Genomic DNA, 17,027 nt, shown 5'->3' with positions numbered 1-17,027 from the left:
TGGCTGGACACTCTGTCTGGGGGTGGTGCTCGAGACGGTGGGGGGGGGGCGGCGGGAGGAGACGGCCCACTGGATCGGGACTGAGGGGTTGATATTGGGCCTCACTCTGGACGACTATGATGCCACTTTAGACCAAGCTTCTGTCTTTGTTCTTTCCCCTCCCTTGGAGGTTGTGTGGGGTCTAGAAGGGGTACTCTTTCCTCCTCTAGGGGGTCTAGCTAGTTTCACTATATAGGGGCGACAGGCACACTGCAAGTTGGGGGGGCTGTCTGGGCTCATGCAGGGGTGCAGGGAGGGGGGAGTTTTGTTGGGGTGGGTGGGTTGGGGTGGGGTGTTGTTCGTTTCTACCACAAGGCAAAAGCATCGTTGTGTCATTTCTGAAGTGCTCTCTGGGGGACGAGTGATGGCTTCTGTTTATGATGGGGGGTAGGGGACTGAGTCTGTTGTCCTGGAATGTTAATGGATTGGGGGACAGGATAAAACGAGGTGTGGTCCTGCAGTTCTTGAAGCGAATTTCGCCTGATATAGTTTTTCTGCAGGAGACACACCTCATTGGCAACTCCTTTTGTGCCAGGAATCGACGGGGCTACCGCCTTGTGGCCCATTCGGGCTTCACGTCTGGTTCAAGGGGTGTGGGCATTATGGTTAAGAACTCGCTCCCGTTGGAGATTGATGAGGTGCACCATGACGACAGGGGACGTTACACGGTTTTGGTGGGTAGAATGGAGGGCAGAGTGGTCGTTTTCGTGTCTGTTTATGTCCCGCCGGGGCTGCAGACGACCACCTTTGCGGATCTGGGGCGCCTCCTCCTTGGCCTTCCGGAGGGGATTCTAGTGGTGGGGGGGGATTTTAATGCTGTGGTTTCCGGAACTGTGGATCGTCACCCCCCTAGGGATCTCCCCCGTGCCCAGGCATGGTTGTCTGGCCTCTTGGATACCTTGGGGCTGGTGGATTGTTGGCGTTTGAAACATCCCACGCAGCTACAGTACACCTTCCATTCAGGGGCTCATGGTAGTCTCTCACGGCTAGATTATGTCCTGGTTCCGGCGGCGCACGTTGGGAGGATAGGGGAGGTGCGCCATTTGGCACGGGGTATTTCGGACCACTCCCCACTCTTGTTGCACTTTGATATTCTTTCGAGGGGAGAGGGTAGGGTGGTCCCGATTAATCCCTGGTACCTGCGTGACCCCACCATTCGCGCAGAGCTGGTTAAATCCCTTAAGCGCTACTTTGACGAGAATGTGGGGTCTGTGTCATCGGCGATCTCTTTGTGGGAGGCGTTCAAGACGGTACTCAGGGGAGAGGCCTTGTCCCTTATTTCCCATTCCCGGAGGCGCGAGCGGGAGGAGGTGACTCGTGTTGAAGCTGAGATAACCGAGTTGGAGGGTGATCTAGAATGTGGGGTGACGGATGACAAGTTACACGTTCTCCGACTCAAGCAAGCGGCTTATAAGGCCCTCGTCATGGAGGCGGCCAGGGGCCTCAGTAGAGAGCAACAGGGGAGACTGTATGATGTGGGTGATAAGGCTGGTAAATTGATTGCATGGCTGGACAAAAAGGAGAGAGCGAGTCGAGTTGTCCCGTTGATTGAGAAACAGAATGGTGTGTGTGTCACTGAACCAGAAGAAATTGTCTCCTGCTTTGCAGACTATTTCCGTGGGGTGTATTCCCCGGTGTCCTCCCGCTCTGAAGAGGATTCTCACGCCCTGCTCAGGGATATCGCGCTGCCTTCCCTTTCGGAGGAGGACAGAGTGTCGTTGGACGCTGCTCCAACTTCCGAGGAAATTGCCCTCGCCATACGTTTGGTCGCTTCCGGCAAGGCCATGGGTCCTAATGGTCTTCCCATCGAGTTGTATAAACTGCGACCGGATATGCTGGCACCGCATCTCCGTGCTATGTTCCTCGCGGCCCACTCGGCGGGTTCCCTCCCGCTAGACCAGCATCTATCTACTATCGTGGTTATCCATAAGGAGGGGAGGCCACGGGACCGGGTCACATCCTATCGGCCTATTTCGTTATTGAACACAATGGACGTCGTCCCGGCGCGCTACTTTCGCGAGGTGGAGAGTTTGCAGCGCCGACTGTTTTGGGAAGGTAGACCGCGTATCGCCCTGGCGAAGCTGACGCTCCCGTGGTATGACGGGGGGATCGCCCTCCCGGATATCAAACGGTATTATTGGGCCTCCCAGCTGGCTGCGATTAATCACGGCCTGTACGGGCCCGCTCTAAACCCGGCCTTTGAAATGGATAAGATGTTACTGCTGGGTGGTGATTATAACCGAGCGCTTTACTCCAGCTCGCTTGACGCACGTCTGACGGGCCCCACGCGTGTCATGGTACGAGTGTGGCACGCGGCTAATGTGGCGATGGGGTGGAAAGGTCGTTTGACCCGGGCATCGCCACTATACGCATCTGAGCAGTTGGGCTACCTGTGGACCTCGAAGGGCTTTGAAAAGTGGGACATGATAGGCATCAGCAGGGTGGGTGATCTCTGGACAAGGGGGGGATTCAAAACGTTCGAGATGCTACGGACAGAATTCCAGTTGCAGGACAGGGAGTACTTTCGGTATATGCAGATCCGTCATGCGCTATGCACCGTATTCCCGGACGTTGCCTCCATCCCGGAGTATTCCCCTCTGGAGGATGGAGTGCTAGATGGACATGTACCGGACAGCACGATTTCATTAATCTATAAAAAACTTATCAATGACCGCTCGGGTCTGCTGACTAACCTTCGTGAGGCATGGGTGGCTGATGGATTAGAGCTGGATGACGAGGACTGGGTATCGGCGGTGGCCTCCCCGAAAGAGGTGGCCATACCGGCCCGCCTTCGCTTCGTCCAGCTCAAGATACTCCATAGGGTCTATGTTACGGGGCCAAGGCTACTGCGTATGGGATATGCTGTGGACGGGTTGTGTAAGCGTGGGTGTGGTTCTTTGGGGACCTTTTTCCATATTTTGTGGGAATGCCCGGAGGTGGAGCGATTCTGGCGTGGTGTGCATGAGGTCCTACGGGTGGTTACGCGTGTGTCGCTGCTGCCCGAAGCGAGGAGATGCCTGTTGAATGTGTGGGAGCCAACCGACTACTCGGTGCCGCAGACGCGGTGGGTGACTCTGGGATATATGGTGGCCAAACGCGACATTGCTCAACTGTGGGGTTCCCAGAGGTCGCCGACTGTCTCGGCATGGAAGGATAACATGGATTGGTGCATGTTTCGGGAAAAGGTGGTGTATGTTGCGAGAGGTAAGCCTGGGACATGGGTGAACGTATGGGGCCCCTGGAACGCCTACCGCGGGGGAATCTGTACCCCGCCGTTATTGCCCGATCCGTCACCGGCCCCGTCCCCTTAGCCAGTTTATCTCCCCGGTCCCGGGCACTGAGTCCACCTGATCCCAGTCTTGACCTTTTTCCCCCCTTGCTACTCCTAAGGATTGGTAGGGTCCCCCCCGCTAGGGGAGCACATGCTGCTGTTTCCGATTGTGGGTTGCCTTGTGGATTTGTTCTTTTGTTGTTATTTATATTAAAATGAAACCGTTATGTGGGCCCGGATGGTGTGGCTACCACCGCTTCTAACTCCTGTGCATTTCCCTTTGCCGCGGCATGCGCACTATTGTTTGTATCACATGCTCCTCTTGTTTGCTAGCGGCCGGCCTGAAGGTTGTAGGCCCATCTTTGTATATTTTTTTAATTTTGTAATAAACGGTTTAAAAAAAAACAAAAAAAAAACGACAAAGTTTGGAAAATGATGACAAAGGGGAAATGCAGGGATTAAAAAAACTTGAAGACAATACTATGTTAATGACTGTTTCTCTCTTTATTATACATATATATATTTTTTTTAACGGAGTTTTATATAGCGCGAACTTGACCTGAAGGTATCCGATATCAGAGTGCTTTACATAGCACCAGTTGCATTAAATGAGGACATATCCATTTTTGTTAGGCACGAGGCGATTAAGTGATTTGCCCAGAATCACAGGATGTTGCACGTCCTTGCCGAGACTTGAACGCGGTTCCCCCGATTTGAGGTCGACCGCCCAAGCCGTTAGGCCAACTCCTCTCCCCCCCCCCTTAATGTTTCTCCTACCTAACTCCTCTCTCCCCCCCCCTTAACGTTTCTCCTACCAACAAACCCTTAGTGTCAAGACAGTCTTAGAGTATCAACTGCCCAATATTAACATAATAACATAACACAACTAGCAAGAGACAGATAAAATGACAAAGTTTAGAGTGCTGGAATAATAAGCATAAAGTAGAAACAAAACCAAGCATGCATTGTGTAGTGCCCAGGATTGGCATAAACTCAGTGTTATTTCTTGGGTTTGGATTGGCACTTCCCCTATGCTCAGAAAGGGACGTGTGGGCAGATTGAGGGGTGGAGCAGAAGAAGGTGCTCACGCATCAGAGTTCTGTTTCTTCTGCTCTAGAAAGTGGCCATCTCTCCTCCATCCCGAACAATGATATAAATGTCTGCACTTGAAAAGTATTACAACTTTTCAGATATGAATGTTATATGAAGGTATGATACTTTTGAATTGGTTTTACTCATCCTAAAGAACTACACAGACAGTACACTGGTGATGAGTTGAACATTGGCCCATGCATGCTACAATGTTGACAAAGTTCAGAAGTGTGTCCTTGTTTCAGCTGAAGCCAATTTGACACCATGAGGTCCTCTTGAGAAGACAAGCCGACTGTGACGTTTGAGGCAAGTGAATCACATCTCTCTGATGTACTCTTGTATGTCTTCGTCGTGCATGTTGCATCGGAACCACTGTCTCTGGGTGCCCCTCCTGCATCATGGCAGATTCTGACAATCTAGACCCCAGTTTGTGCATTTGGGTATTGTGAATGACTAGCGCATACTGCGCTTGCTGCTGCACTTAGACATTAGATACATTATCTTCCAATTTGACGACAATGAATATGGATCCTACACCAAGCCAAACAATAGTCTGATAAAATAAAAATGTAAATCCAGTATTTGTAAAGCGCACAGCTACCCGTAGGCATCCCGGCGCTGGGGCCGTCGGTAAGATTAAGTGAGCTATTGCCCAGAGTCACATGGTGCTGGGTTGACCTGCCACCGGTGCTGGGGATCAAACCAAGATCCCCCGCGTCTGGCGTCAGTCGCCCTGGCCGCTGGGGATCGAACCGTGATCCCCCGCGTCCGGCGTCAGTCACCCTGGCCGCAGCGCCACACCTCTTCCTACTTCTTAGTCATAAGCAATGTTGACTATGAAAGATACATCTTTCATTCTACTGTTCAACAGACTGGTGATACAATCAACTCATTCATAACCAGCCTGAAGGAACGTGTATTAAACCAAAAGAGAAACCTCTAGCGGGACTAATCCGTCTCAACTATCCATCAACAATAAACCCTTAATTATTATTGGATGTATTTCAACAATTTTTCATACATTGATTTATACCTTTCTGAATGGATATCTCCTTCTGCACGTCTCATATAGTTACAATATCCAATGAAAGTGGAATATATACATCAAAATGGATATATTTTACATTTTTTGAATATAAATCTCAAAAACATTTGTGAAAGAATCATACACCATTCTTGTATTTTGTACAAAGTTAGAGCAGGAGACAGTCATTAAGGGAGTTCCAGTATTGACCGTCTGGAGATAGTCCACTCAAGTTGTGACCGTCAGTTAAACTTGTGTGAAAAGCCTGTAGAGAGGTTTACCTACCATAGTAGGGGGTGCCCCCGGAAATTCTGCAATGTGTGGGGTCGCTGTATGGAATACTATGGCTTGGACCTGATAGATGGGATTGAGGGACTGACTGGCAGTACGGAACTCCATGCACCTCACAAGAACCAGGGCATATATGAGGCATGACTAAGCACATCAAGAGTGAAAATGCTGATAACGTAATATATGATGTAATACTTAGTTCCAATCAAGTTGTCTTTCTCAAATAAGTTACTTGCTATTTGGATACCTGTGAAATGTGCTAATGTCTTCCTTGTATTTGTTGTTCTTGTTTGCAACACCTAATGGGTGTCATAAAGAATAAAAATAAAATTCAATTATTCCCCCCCAAAAAAAACCTTGAATGTGAAGCATCTTATTGAATCTAAGCAATGGTCCACAAATACATTGCCCTTCTTAGCATAGGATAGGATGGTATTTGTAAAGTGCACTATACCCGAAGGTGTCAAGGCGCTGGGCAGACAAAAGCAAAGAGAGAAGCGCAATCAGCCGATTAAGAGGAGAATAGCCATGTCTTCAAAAGTTTCCTGAAGACCGAGAGAGCCGGTGTTGGCAATGGAAGGGGGCAGTGAACTCCAGAGCTTGGCGGCGGCAGCCAGGAAGGAGCGGCCGTCCCATCTGGACCTGCGAAATCTGGGTGAGACCCGTTTTTTCTGTGTGGATGATCTCAAGGTCCTTCCTGGAGTGTACCATTGAAACATGGATTTAAGCTGGGGCAAACCTTTACTATGCATGGCCTTGTATACCATGCTCAGGACATTGAAGGAGATACGCTTCCTGATAGGGAGCCAGTGTAAGGTTTAGATCCCCTCTCTAGCGGACTGATGTTTGGGAATGTTTAGAATAAGTCTTGCTGCTGCGTTCTGTACCACCTGGAGCTTATTCAGTGATATCGCATTGATGTTAAGGTACAGGGCGTTGCAGTAGTAAAGAAGGGAGGTAATCAGTGCAATGATGGTGGGCCGATGCAGTTCAGAAGGAATAAACAGGAGCACTATTCTATGAGTTCTTAGAATGTAGAAACAGGTACTGAGTGTGCAGCTGACTTGGGCATCAAAGGTCACGCCCTCGTCAGAAATAACCCCCAGATGTTTTGCTGTCCTTGCTGGGACAGGAAGAGGCCTGCAGTCTGCAGGCCACCAAGCATTAGACCAGATGGAACTCTGTGAGCCAAATACTAGCACCTCGACCTTGTCTGCATTGATCTTTAATGAGTTGCCCTTCATCCAGCAACTAATGCTTGACATACACTGATTAAACTTCTCAGCCACTGATTGCAAGTCATTGGTGATGGAGACAATGATTTGTGTGTCGTCTGTATGGGAGAGCACCTTGAATCCGAAAGATCTCACCAGCTCTGCCAGAGGGGTTATATAGAGGTTAAAAAGGGGAGGGCTTAGTGATGAACCCTGAGGGATACCACATGGGAGGCCGAAAGCCTTCATTCTGAAGCCTCCGCAGCTAATGATATGCATTCTGCCTGTAATAAAAGAGTGGAGAAGCTGCAGGGCTTTTCCTGTAACCCCCACTTCCCGCAGGCACTGGACCATGTGCACTGGAGAGGCAGTGTTGAATGCTGCCGACAGGTCAAGCAAAATCAACACCGCCGAACCACCCCGATCAACCTGCAACCGGATACAGTCAGTGGCCGCGATAAGGGCAGATTCGGTGCTGTGAGTGGCGCGGTACCCATTCTGGGAGTGATCTAGGATTTCCTGGGATTCAGCGTATTCCATCAATTCTGTGTTGATGAATTTCTTCAAGATTTTTGCTTGAGCTGGGAAAAGGGAGAAAGGGCGGAAACTTTTCAGCTCCGAGGGTCAGCCTTGGGTTTCTTTGGGAGCGGAAAAACAAGGCTTCCTTCCAAATATCTGGGTAGCAACTGGATGACAGTATGCCTTTGAAAACCTCGCAGAGAAAGTTGGCTACTAGATCCTGTGCCAATTTAAGTGTAGTGGGCATGCAGGGGTCCAATGGCGCCCCGGATTTAAGGCCAAGAAGAAGTTCTTATGTTTGTTGAACCGAGATAGGTGAAAAAAGGACAGAACATTCTTCCTGGCGACCTGTAGGAGTTCCCCAGTGCTCGGTTCAACAACATCCTCCATGGTTTCCTCACTGATCTTCACAGTGGGCTTCTCAAGGTATATGGTGTGGAAGCGTGTCGGCCATTTGATTTATAGCCTCCTCAGGACAATACAAGGGTGTGCAAAATCACAAAACCACAAAATGACTGGGAAGGGCTCCCCAGGCGAGAGCCATATGGAACAATCAAGCATTCAATTGGGGTTTTGCAGAGCGCACTACTCACCTGCAAGCGTTTCAAGTCGCTGGGGGGGGGGGGGGGGGTTGAGCAGCTCCATTAGGGTCATTCGAAGAGTAAGGTCTTGAGGTCCATTCTGAATTGGTGCAGTGTTAGGCTCCATCGGAGGTGAAGGGGGAGTTTGTTCCAGGTCTTGGCTGCGTGGTAGGAGAAGGATCTTCCACCAGCTCTGGTCCTGTAGAAACAGATGAACAGGTACTGGGCTGCATTGTCAAGGAAGCACCATGTCAGTCCAACTAAAGAATCCTGTATATTTTGGGTGTACCGGTGCTTGTTCTAAATGGTACTGCAAGGAAGAACGCTCTGGTCTGGGAGAGTCCTAGCAACAGGGGTGATTGTGGATTTAAAGGTATGTGTTCATCATTGTGATTTAGCAACTTTACTGTTAAGAAAGCCATCTGATCGCAAGTCATCACTGTATATGAATCTGTGACATTTCTTCGAAAGTTGCTTGCAGAAACCTCATACACTAAAAAAATCGAATAATGCTAACGAGAATATCACGAGCTGCTGAGAATTATACTGATGTGATTAACAAACACAAGTTGCATGCCAATGTGGAACTATGGCAATAACTTAAAAATGGGTAGATTGGGGTCTGATCGCACATGCTACTGCTGTGGATTTTAATTTCCACATTCTGGGCCCTGCTGAGCCCTACTGAGTACATTCTAGAGCTGTGAAAAAACAGCAACTTTAAAGTTGTGTTCTAGATTCATTCCAAACCTCCTCTTAAATCATCTTCCTCTTCAAAAATCCAGGAAGAAGGGTGGAAACATTCGTTAGCAAGCTTCATGTTCTCAGCAGTGCTTCAAAGAAATCACAACTCTTAGTGGCTTATGGTCAAGTCAACATCCTCTAATAGAAGCTTGTCAAAGTCAGCAAAAGTCTTTTCTGTGAGAGTGAGTGTCCTCACAGACAACGGCCATCAGAACTGGTTCTTGAAATTGAAAATGAAAATGGGGGACTGCAGTTCCCGTTTCTTGTCTAAACAAGTGCCAACATAAGTGTCATATCACACCGTACTTGCCCAAGTGTACATCAAGCCATCTCAGGCGCCTGCAATTGAGCATATCTACGTGTGCAGTTCAAAAAAGCCAATGGGTGCAAAGCACACCTCAGACTTTGTGAGCATGCTGCCGACTAACGTACATGTATGAGTGGCTGCGCCCGGCACCGACACACTCCTCAGCTTTAAATCAGCTACCCAAATCGCCTTTCAATTTTTGTGTCAAATACTTACCCAAACTAACCACTCGATGTGATTCAGATCTTTCCAGACTTCTTCCGAGTCACTATCAAACTCAAAGATAGGAATTTTCGCCTTCACGTGGATGACAAAGTCCAGCCAGGGTCTTTTTAGGGGCATGCCTATCAACATGCAACTGCAGGTTGGAAATGTGAGTACAAATCACCCCAACAAGCTATCGTAGAACCAATTGAAGGGCATGCAGTGGGTTTACTCCTTTGCACCTATCCCCAAACACCACATGACTGGGAAGATCCACATCTGTGTGGACATGTCACCCCAACCTGGCAATAAAACATAAGACCCACAGCGCCTCCGAACCCAATCAGATTCATCAGTAAAATTGAGCTCATATAATTTCAAACTTAGATCTGAAAAGGAGCTATCTTGAGTTTGCAGAGGAATCCCGATATAACACGAGGTTTGCGACCTACTGTGGTCTGTTCCGCTTTAAGTGTCTCTGTTTTGACATCTCTTGTGCCATAGAATTCTTCCATAAGGAATTTTGTCATGTCATACAAGTCATCTCGAACTACATGAACTATAGTGACAACATACCAGTTTTGTAAACTCTCAGAAAGAAGATGAAACAACCTGGAAGGTCTGTAAAGTGCTACAAGCTACTACTTTAATACTCAATTAGATAAATGTCATCTCAGAAAAACGTCACTGAAATGTTTGGCCCCATTTCATGGTGGAAATAAAGGGATTGTGACCCAGAAAAAGTAACAGCATTGGCTAAAGCATTTGAAAACGGCTCTGCTGACGGATCCTTTGTGTATTTTGTAAGTTACTGTACTTAATATATCGCTGAATTCACCATGGTCAGGAAGCTCACGATAGACAGCACAAAAACCGAATACGCTCTTTGTTTGGAGGGAGTACGGTCAGTCAGCATTTGAAGTGATTCGTAAACAATCTAATCTGTAGAAAACTTAACTTACCTTGACCCATCACTACAAACGTATGTGATAGTTGATGCCAGCCCAATGGGTCTGGTGGCCATACTAGCGCAATGAGAAGTGTACCCTAAAGTGCCATCTCAGATCGTAGCTCATGCCAGTCACAGTCTCGGCAAGACAGAACAGGTATATACGCTGGCAGAGCATTCACAGTTGTTACAGGTCAACAAGCCCTTATTTCAATCTTCAGATATCAAGACAAAAATGCCTCCCAGAATAGATAGATTGGGGTCTCCACCTGCTTAACTGCAGATTCAGAAATGGTTTGAAGGCCTGGTAAAGACAACAATTCCACAGAATTCATGTCCAGGTTCTTAATTGCCTGTAGGAGGACCAACCCATTCATGTCAGAAGAATATTTCAGATGTGTAGTTAAACAGACAGAGCCCTGCTCTAAGAAAACGCCAATACAACACTAAGCAATGACCCTCCTCTACACCAGTCTCAGAACTCACTGAAAATCAGAAGTGAAGGGGGTTACAACATGTTCACAAGCAGCCAAACACAGCCAACTAAAAGACCATAGACACTTCTTGCACATACAGTAAGAACTGGCCAAAAGACATTATGGACTCATCCTAGAAAGCACTTACCTCGTTATTCCAAACGCACCATAAAATCACATAGTGGAACTAGCCCAGGAAGATCACCGGGGGATTGTAGAAACTAAGAGCTTGCTACACCGGAACCTGTGGTTCCTGGATTTAGATGCCCTTGTGGAAAACATTGTGTGCGAGTGCCATATAAGGAGTACGAAGGTAGCCCCTCAGCTACTTCAAATGCACGCATTACCCAAACAGAGTAGCTTAGGCCTCTTGCCGTGGGCCAACACCATTGTTGATGATGGAGGAGTGTTCAAGATTTGAGGGGATAATGGCAGTCAGTACCCAGAACTACTACAGAAGTGGTCATACCTGTACTAATCAAAGTGTGCTCCAATTTTGGCATTCCTTTGATCTTCAAGTCAGATAATGGGCCTACGTATTAACAGAAAAGAATTTAGGGACTGCACAACATTTTGGTTTTCAACACCGCAAGATAACCCATTTTGTAGCCTCAAGTGAATGGCGTTACTGAAAGGATTATGGCCCCACAAGTTGCAAAGCTTACAAAAGACTCGATCTCTGAGACATTAGGTTGAACCTTGCACGATTACTGGGACGTGTCTCATAGCACCATCAGTGTATCACCTACTAAACTCACGTTTGGCCGCCAAATACAAACAAGTCACAATTGGAAGTAGCCTCCCAAGACGTCTGTGTCCAGCTGAGACAAGCACAAGAAGTTTGTTGGGGAGTATTAGGACTTAATGAGTTTGCGCCTCCTGTCACTTACTCTTCAGTGCTTAAATTGAGCCAGTGGTTTCCGATGCTCAGCACCTGCACTTATTTGTCAACACCGGCACTTATGACAGCTGCCACATGGTGGAGCTGTTTGCATAATATGGAGATGAGCACCACAGCAGTTGTTTATTAATCACATTAAAACAACTAGGGTGACCAACTGACCGTAAATTTCACGGACTGCCCGTAATTTGGGCCTCTAGGCCGTTTTCCGTGAAGAATTCTTTCATGGACGCCTTTTGTCCGTACTTTCGGACTTTAGAGCAAGCTTTCCCCTGCAAGCAGCCTGAGAGTCCTGTAACTCTCACTGCAGGGGCTAGCTCTCGCTTCTGCTGTGATCAGTGGCCTGCAGCAGCCCCTCCCCGACCTGGTGCAGGCTGCTATCGGGTTACAACAAACAAACAAACAAACAAACAAACAAACAAACAGGCTGCTATCGGCCCATTAGCATTCTGAATGTCGGCCTAATTATCACATACAGAATCATAATGGGCCAGTGACAGCATTTGCTGGGCCTCCTCCTGCCAGAGCCCAGAGCTTGGCAAACTGCTTTTGTTTATGGGCTCCTGTCCCCTCACCAGGGGCCAAGCTCTGGGGTGGGTGAAGGTTTCATTTTGGTGCATGTTACCCAGGTGCATCCAATATGCAAACTCAGGTATTTAAGTTTCATTCAGGCACGCAACAGATGCAGTGCAAGCTTCTCTCAATCTCATATATACTTGTTTTGGCTTGTGTTATGTAATATTGCGCGACCTCCTCTGATGTGTCTGTGAAATGTACCTTATGTCCCGAATTTTAGTCCTGATTTCTGACCTTCTGTCCTGAATTTTGACCCTTTGTCCTGCATTTTTACACTCACTGTCCTGAATTTGCACCCATGCCAGTTGATCACCCTAAAAAACACTAATACCTGCCTCCCAAGCCATATTTATAGCTTTGCAGGCCTCAAATAGTCTGAATTGTCAGACTTGTGGCAGGGGGATGGCTAGCAGTTGTGCATGTATTGTCATTGGCAGCTCTGGCAGTGCCAATGGGTGGTGCAAGCTAGGGTTTCCTCCTAACACTTAATGTTTTTACCAATTAAGCACTGCTCTTTGCCATGCAAGACATTCATGGATTATCCATGGACCATGTAACATAATATTCCGGGCTAGAAAGCTCTGCAGGGGCAATATTCGATACCCGTTTGGCTGCTCATGCACCCAGTATCGTTAAGCAGCGCATGCGTATATTTGGACACGTGTGCCATGCAGTAGAACTTGACAACACATCGCACACTTCTTCTGTCGTGTGCACACCAGGAGTATTGCCCTACAATACCTTGCAGGTGTGTATGTGTTTGGGTGCTGTAAGCAGGTCGGACATCTTGCCAGGCACAGTTAATCCGGAGTAGTGTACGAGAGACCCCCTTGGCAACACAACGCTAGATATGAATAAACAACAATAATGGAGCAGATATGGGCGTCGATTCACTCAAATGCCAGAAGAGGCAGAAATCACACGATATCCCATGCGTGCCCACAATACATATTCTGGCTGTTCAACAAATTCATCCATTTTCTGTGCAGTCTTGGTGTGTGCACTGTCCGTATAAGGCACTGTAAACACTGAAAAAACTGCTGATAGTGTGTCCACTTCCCATTACCAAGACGCGCTAGTTATGATCCGTAGGTTCACCAAAATATGTGACAAAATCTTATAAAGAATATGCAGTAAGACTTATTGCTGTTAGATTGAGTCATTTAATGTCTATTCTAAATCTTTAACTGTCAGTCAGTGTGGCTTCTTCAAATTCAATCAGCCCCAAAAGGCTACCGCCCACAACCGTGAGCTGGCCCTTTGTTAACAATGGTAACATCTAGTCATTTAATCCGCTGGTTCAAAAACCCCAAATGCATTTCGGGTATGTAAAAACCCTTCATTGGGGTAACTACAACAAAACAAGCATTTGCAATGCAATAGGTCTCGCACAACTGAAAGTTTGAACTCCTGGCTCTGCATTATTATTTGCAACGCCAGTAGCTCAAGCTTTCAGTAATGCTTTCAGTATTGCATTACAAATGCTTGTTTTTGTTCTTCTTAGCAGTAGCAGGTGAAAAAAACAAATATTTTCCAGCCAGTGGGTTTGGAGGAGAGAAGGATGCCAAACAAATTTCACAAGCCAGTTAAGCCTCCATTGGCAACTAGTGATTGCCAGTCGAAGAGCAGAGCTGAGAACATTAGAAAACCTTGGCGGAAGAGGCTGTTTTTAAAAACAGCAAAGAAAAGGAGAGAGATAAGAAAACCAAACAAGGAAAGCTTACAGGTGGGTTACAGTGATTCAGAATACAAAAGGTACATAACACAAGCGTCCCTCAAGAGTTACAGGTTTTAAAGCAGGGGTCTCCAACCTCTTCCGTAATAAAAGATACTTAAGTTCAATGAAAGTAATCGAGAGCTACCAATGTTATTAGTGTTATAATAGTGACCACATCAGAGGAGATTGCATTAGTGCCCACCATATGCAAGGTTACTGCCAGTGATGACTTCAGTGCATCCGGTATGGTTGCCAGCAGTAATCTAAAAAAGCCTTTGACAAGGTATTATGCCTCCACTTGGGTAAAACATAACAACCATAGCTGCAATGCCTGTGGCGCCAAGATAATAACATATGTAAAAATATCCCCAATGCCACGGGATTTAGCACTATAATATCAGCTTTAATTATATTTTTGGAAATAAATTCAGCCATTTTCTCCAAATATCAGCATATGAGTTCTGAAAATAAACACAATTTCGTCTTGAATATATACACTATCAATTTTGATATATGCATATATAAATTCAATCAAGCAAAAGCTTCTAATTATTATGCTGGCAGCACACAGGAGAGCTACTTACAGGTCGCTGGAGAGCTACCAGTAGCTTACAAGCTACTCGTTGAAGACGTCTGTATTAAAGCAAGGGACTAAAGATGCATTTCTTCAAGAGATTACAATAACAAAAATAAACACCAACGAGTTCCACAATCAGCACATCTTAAACAGGTCCACACTCAAGACAATACGAAAATAAACTTATGCCAGTCCCACAATTAGCACATCCTAAACATAACACTCTTAAGAAAGCACGAAAATAAATGCAGACCAGCAGCCCCACAATCAGCATGTCTTAAATATGACACATTGAATAAAGCACAGGCAAGCACCTGGACACCTGATAGTTAAGTGCTATAGAGATTGAACACCAGAAACACCAACATTTAAAGTGCTAAGAGGCTGAATAGTTGTTATAGAAAAGCAGGGTACACTCTCTCTCTCTCTCTCTCTCTCTCTCTCTCTCTCCTCAAGCACTTGGCTCTCTGGTGCAGTCTAGTTATTTCTAGGATAGAAGCTGTATGTGAAGTTTTTGCACCCAGGAGCAGGTGGGAAGCCACTTTTAAAGCACACTGCAGACAGTAAGCGCGGTGACAACAGAGCATCTCAGGAGACTTACACTTCATTGGTGCTCAGGACAGAGTGACACAGAGGGTTTGGGGTGGATGGGAGAAGTGTCGGCAGGAGTGAGGTTACCTCCCCTGCTATCTCTCACTGGGAAGCCTGCAAAGCATCCATTGGTTTGAAAAGGAAAACGCATTTTTCTCTCTCCTGGCCACAAAGCCTGATGAAACCTTCAAAAATGTCACGAGAGAAAAGAATCCCCTCTGCAAGCCCGTGTTTTGTATATTGGTCTACTCCTCACCACTCCCCCTCTCGCCCCCTCCCCAGATCTTGTCAGTTGGCCTCCGGTGAGAGAGGTGGAGTGAGAGGGGTGGGAGTGTGATGCGCACAGCCCCGGAGATTGCTTGCAGCAGGTTGGAGGGGTGAGGGGATGGGGAGCGTGTGACATGCCGAGGAGAGAGGGTCTGAGGGGTGTATCGGGTTACTCGAGCGCTGAATGCAGGCGTCAGGGGGTCAGAGAAACAGAATGGCTGGGATTCACTTCCTTCAAAAAGAAGCCTTTTTGATGGGTAGCTTGGCACCTGAGCAGTTTTATGTGCATGGCGTACCATGAAGCGAGCGCCATGCTAAAAAAAAGATCATAAAAGCCGGCGCCTGCTAAACTTTTAAGAGCGGTGCCTGTGCTGTTGATATGAAAGCGGGAGCTGTGCTGAAACCTAAAGTGTGGAGTCTGGGGGCAGGACTGGGATGAGGGGCTGTGAGGGGGCGCCATTATTAACTGGTTGTTAATCGATTTCGGCAAACAACATAAGATAACATAAAGCGAGGCCATGCTGCTTAAAAAAAAACAAGGGGTTGCAGGTTCCGGAGAGCATGTCGTGGGTGCAATAGGCTGAAAAGTCATTTCAAAAAAATAGTTCTCAGGGACAGTAAATATAACATACCGAGTAACAACACATGTTACAGGAGTAGTTCTCATGGGGGTTTACAAAAGGAGAGAAGGGGGTACTAAGGAGGGACTACTAAGCCTATCGACGAATCAAAAGCCACCATTTACAAAAGACAGTAAGAGGAGCCAATTGAAAAGATGGGCAGAAAAAGGGAGGAGCTTCAAGTCTATACCTGAATCCAGCATGTCTCGAAGAGACAGCACAAGCGCTACCTAGGCGAGACCTAAAAAGAATATGAGAATAGCACTGAGAACCGACTGATGTCAGCAACATGCCCTTCAAAATAAAGTGAATCATGCATGTGAGCGAGTGTAACCTCGTCCTACAAACTGCTTTAAACTACAAAACAGAATAACGCGTGTCTAAGCGCCACTTCAAAGATAACCTTACCCACATGATGTCAAACCTCTGCTTAGTGCATTAACCTGATCCAATAAAAAAAGGGTGACCATAAAATAACCGCCATGCTACAAAACATGCACTGTCCCCAAGTACATTTGACAATGCGTTCTCTTCACCCTCGCCCATGTCACCATTCTAATCAATATGCGGCCAAAGTGCAACTTGTACATGTCCCATTCCAACAAAACTAAAAACGCAAACACATGCAACCATTGCACTATAATAATACATAAACAAATCTCAAATACTTAAAGTGCGAGCGCCAATTTCAATAGTGCGTCCATGAGGGCACTTACCTGCACAAACCCACACAGTGCCGTGAATACCGATCAGTGCTCGTTCCCCCCCCAGCACTTGATACTAAACGTGCATTCACCAGGATTTAATAGCCTCAACTCCATATCATCCGCCTTTTAAAAATGACACCCACACACCACTAAAGAGTGTAGACGGCCTGCTGATGCAAAACGTTGATGCAAAAAGTTGCTTGCACACAACAACTATGATCATCGCTGCTTAACCTGCGAACTGGATTACTCTGCACATATGACTACAAATACCACCGACGTCAGATAACCTCAAAACCCTGCAGACACCCAAACTCAATACGCACCAGCAACCACATATAAAAAACGAAAAAAATACGA

Source organism: Triturus cristatus, chromosome 2_1 (assembly GCF_964204655.1).
Source record: "Triturus cristatus chromosome 2_1, aTriCri1.1, whole genome shotgun sequence".
Lineage (NCBI taxonomy): Eukaryota > Metazoa > Chordata > Amphibia > Caudata > Salamandridae > Triturus > Triturus cristatus.
The sequence above is the reverse complement of the archived record's forward strand: the minus strand, read 5'-3'. Positions refer to the sequence as shown.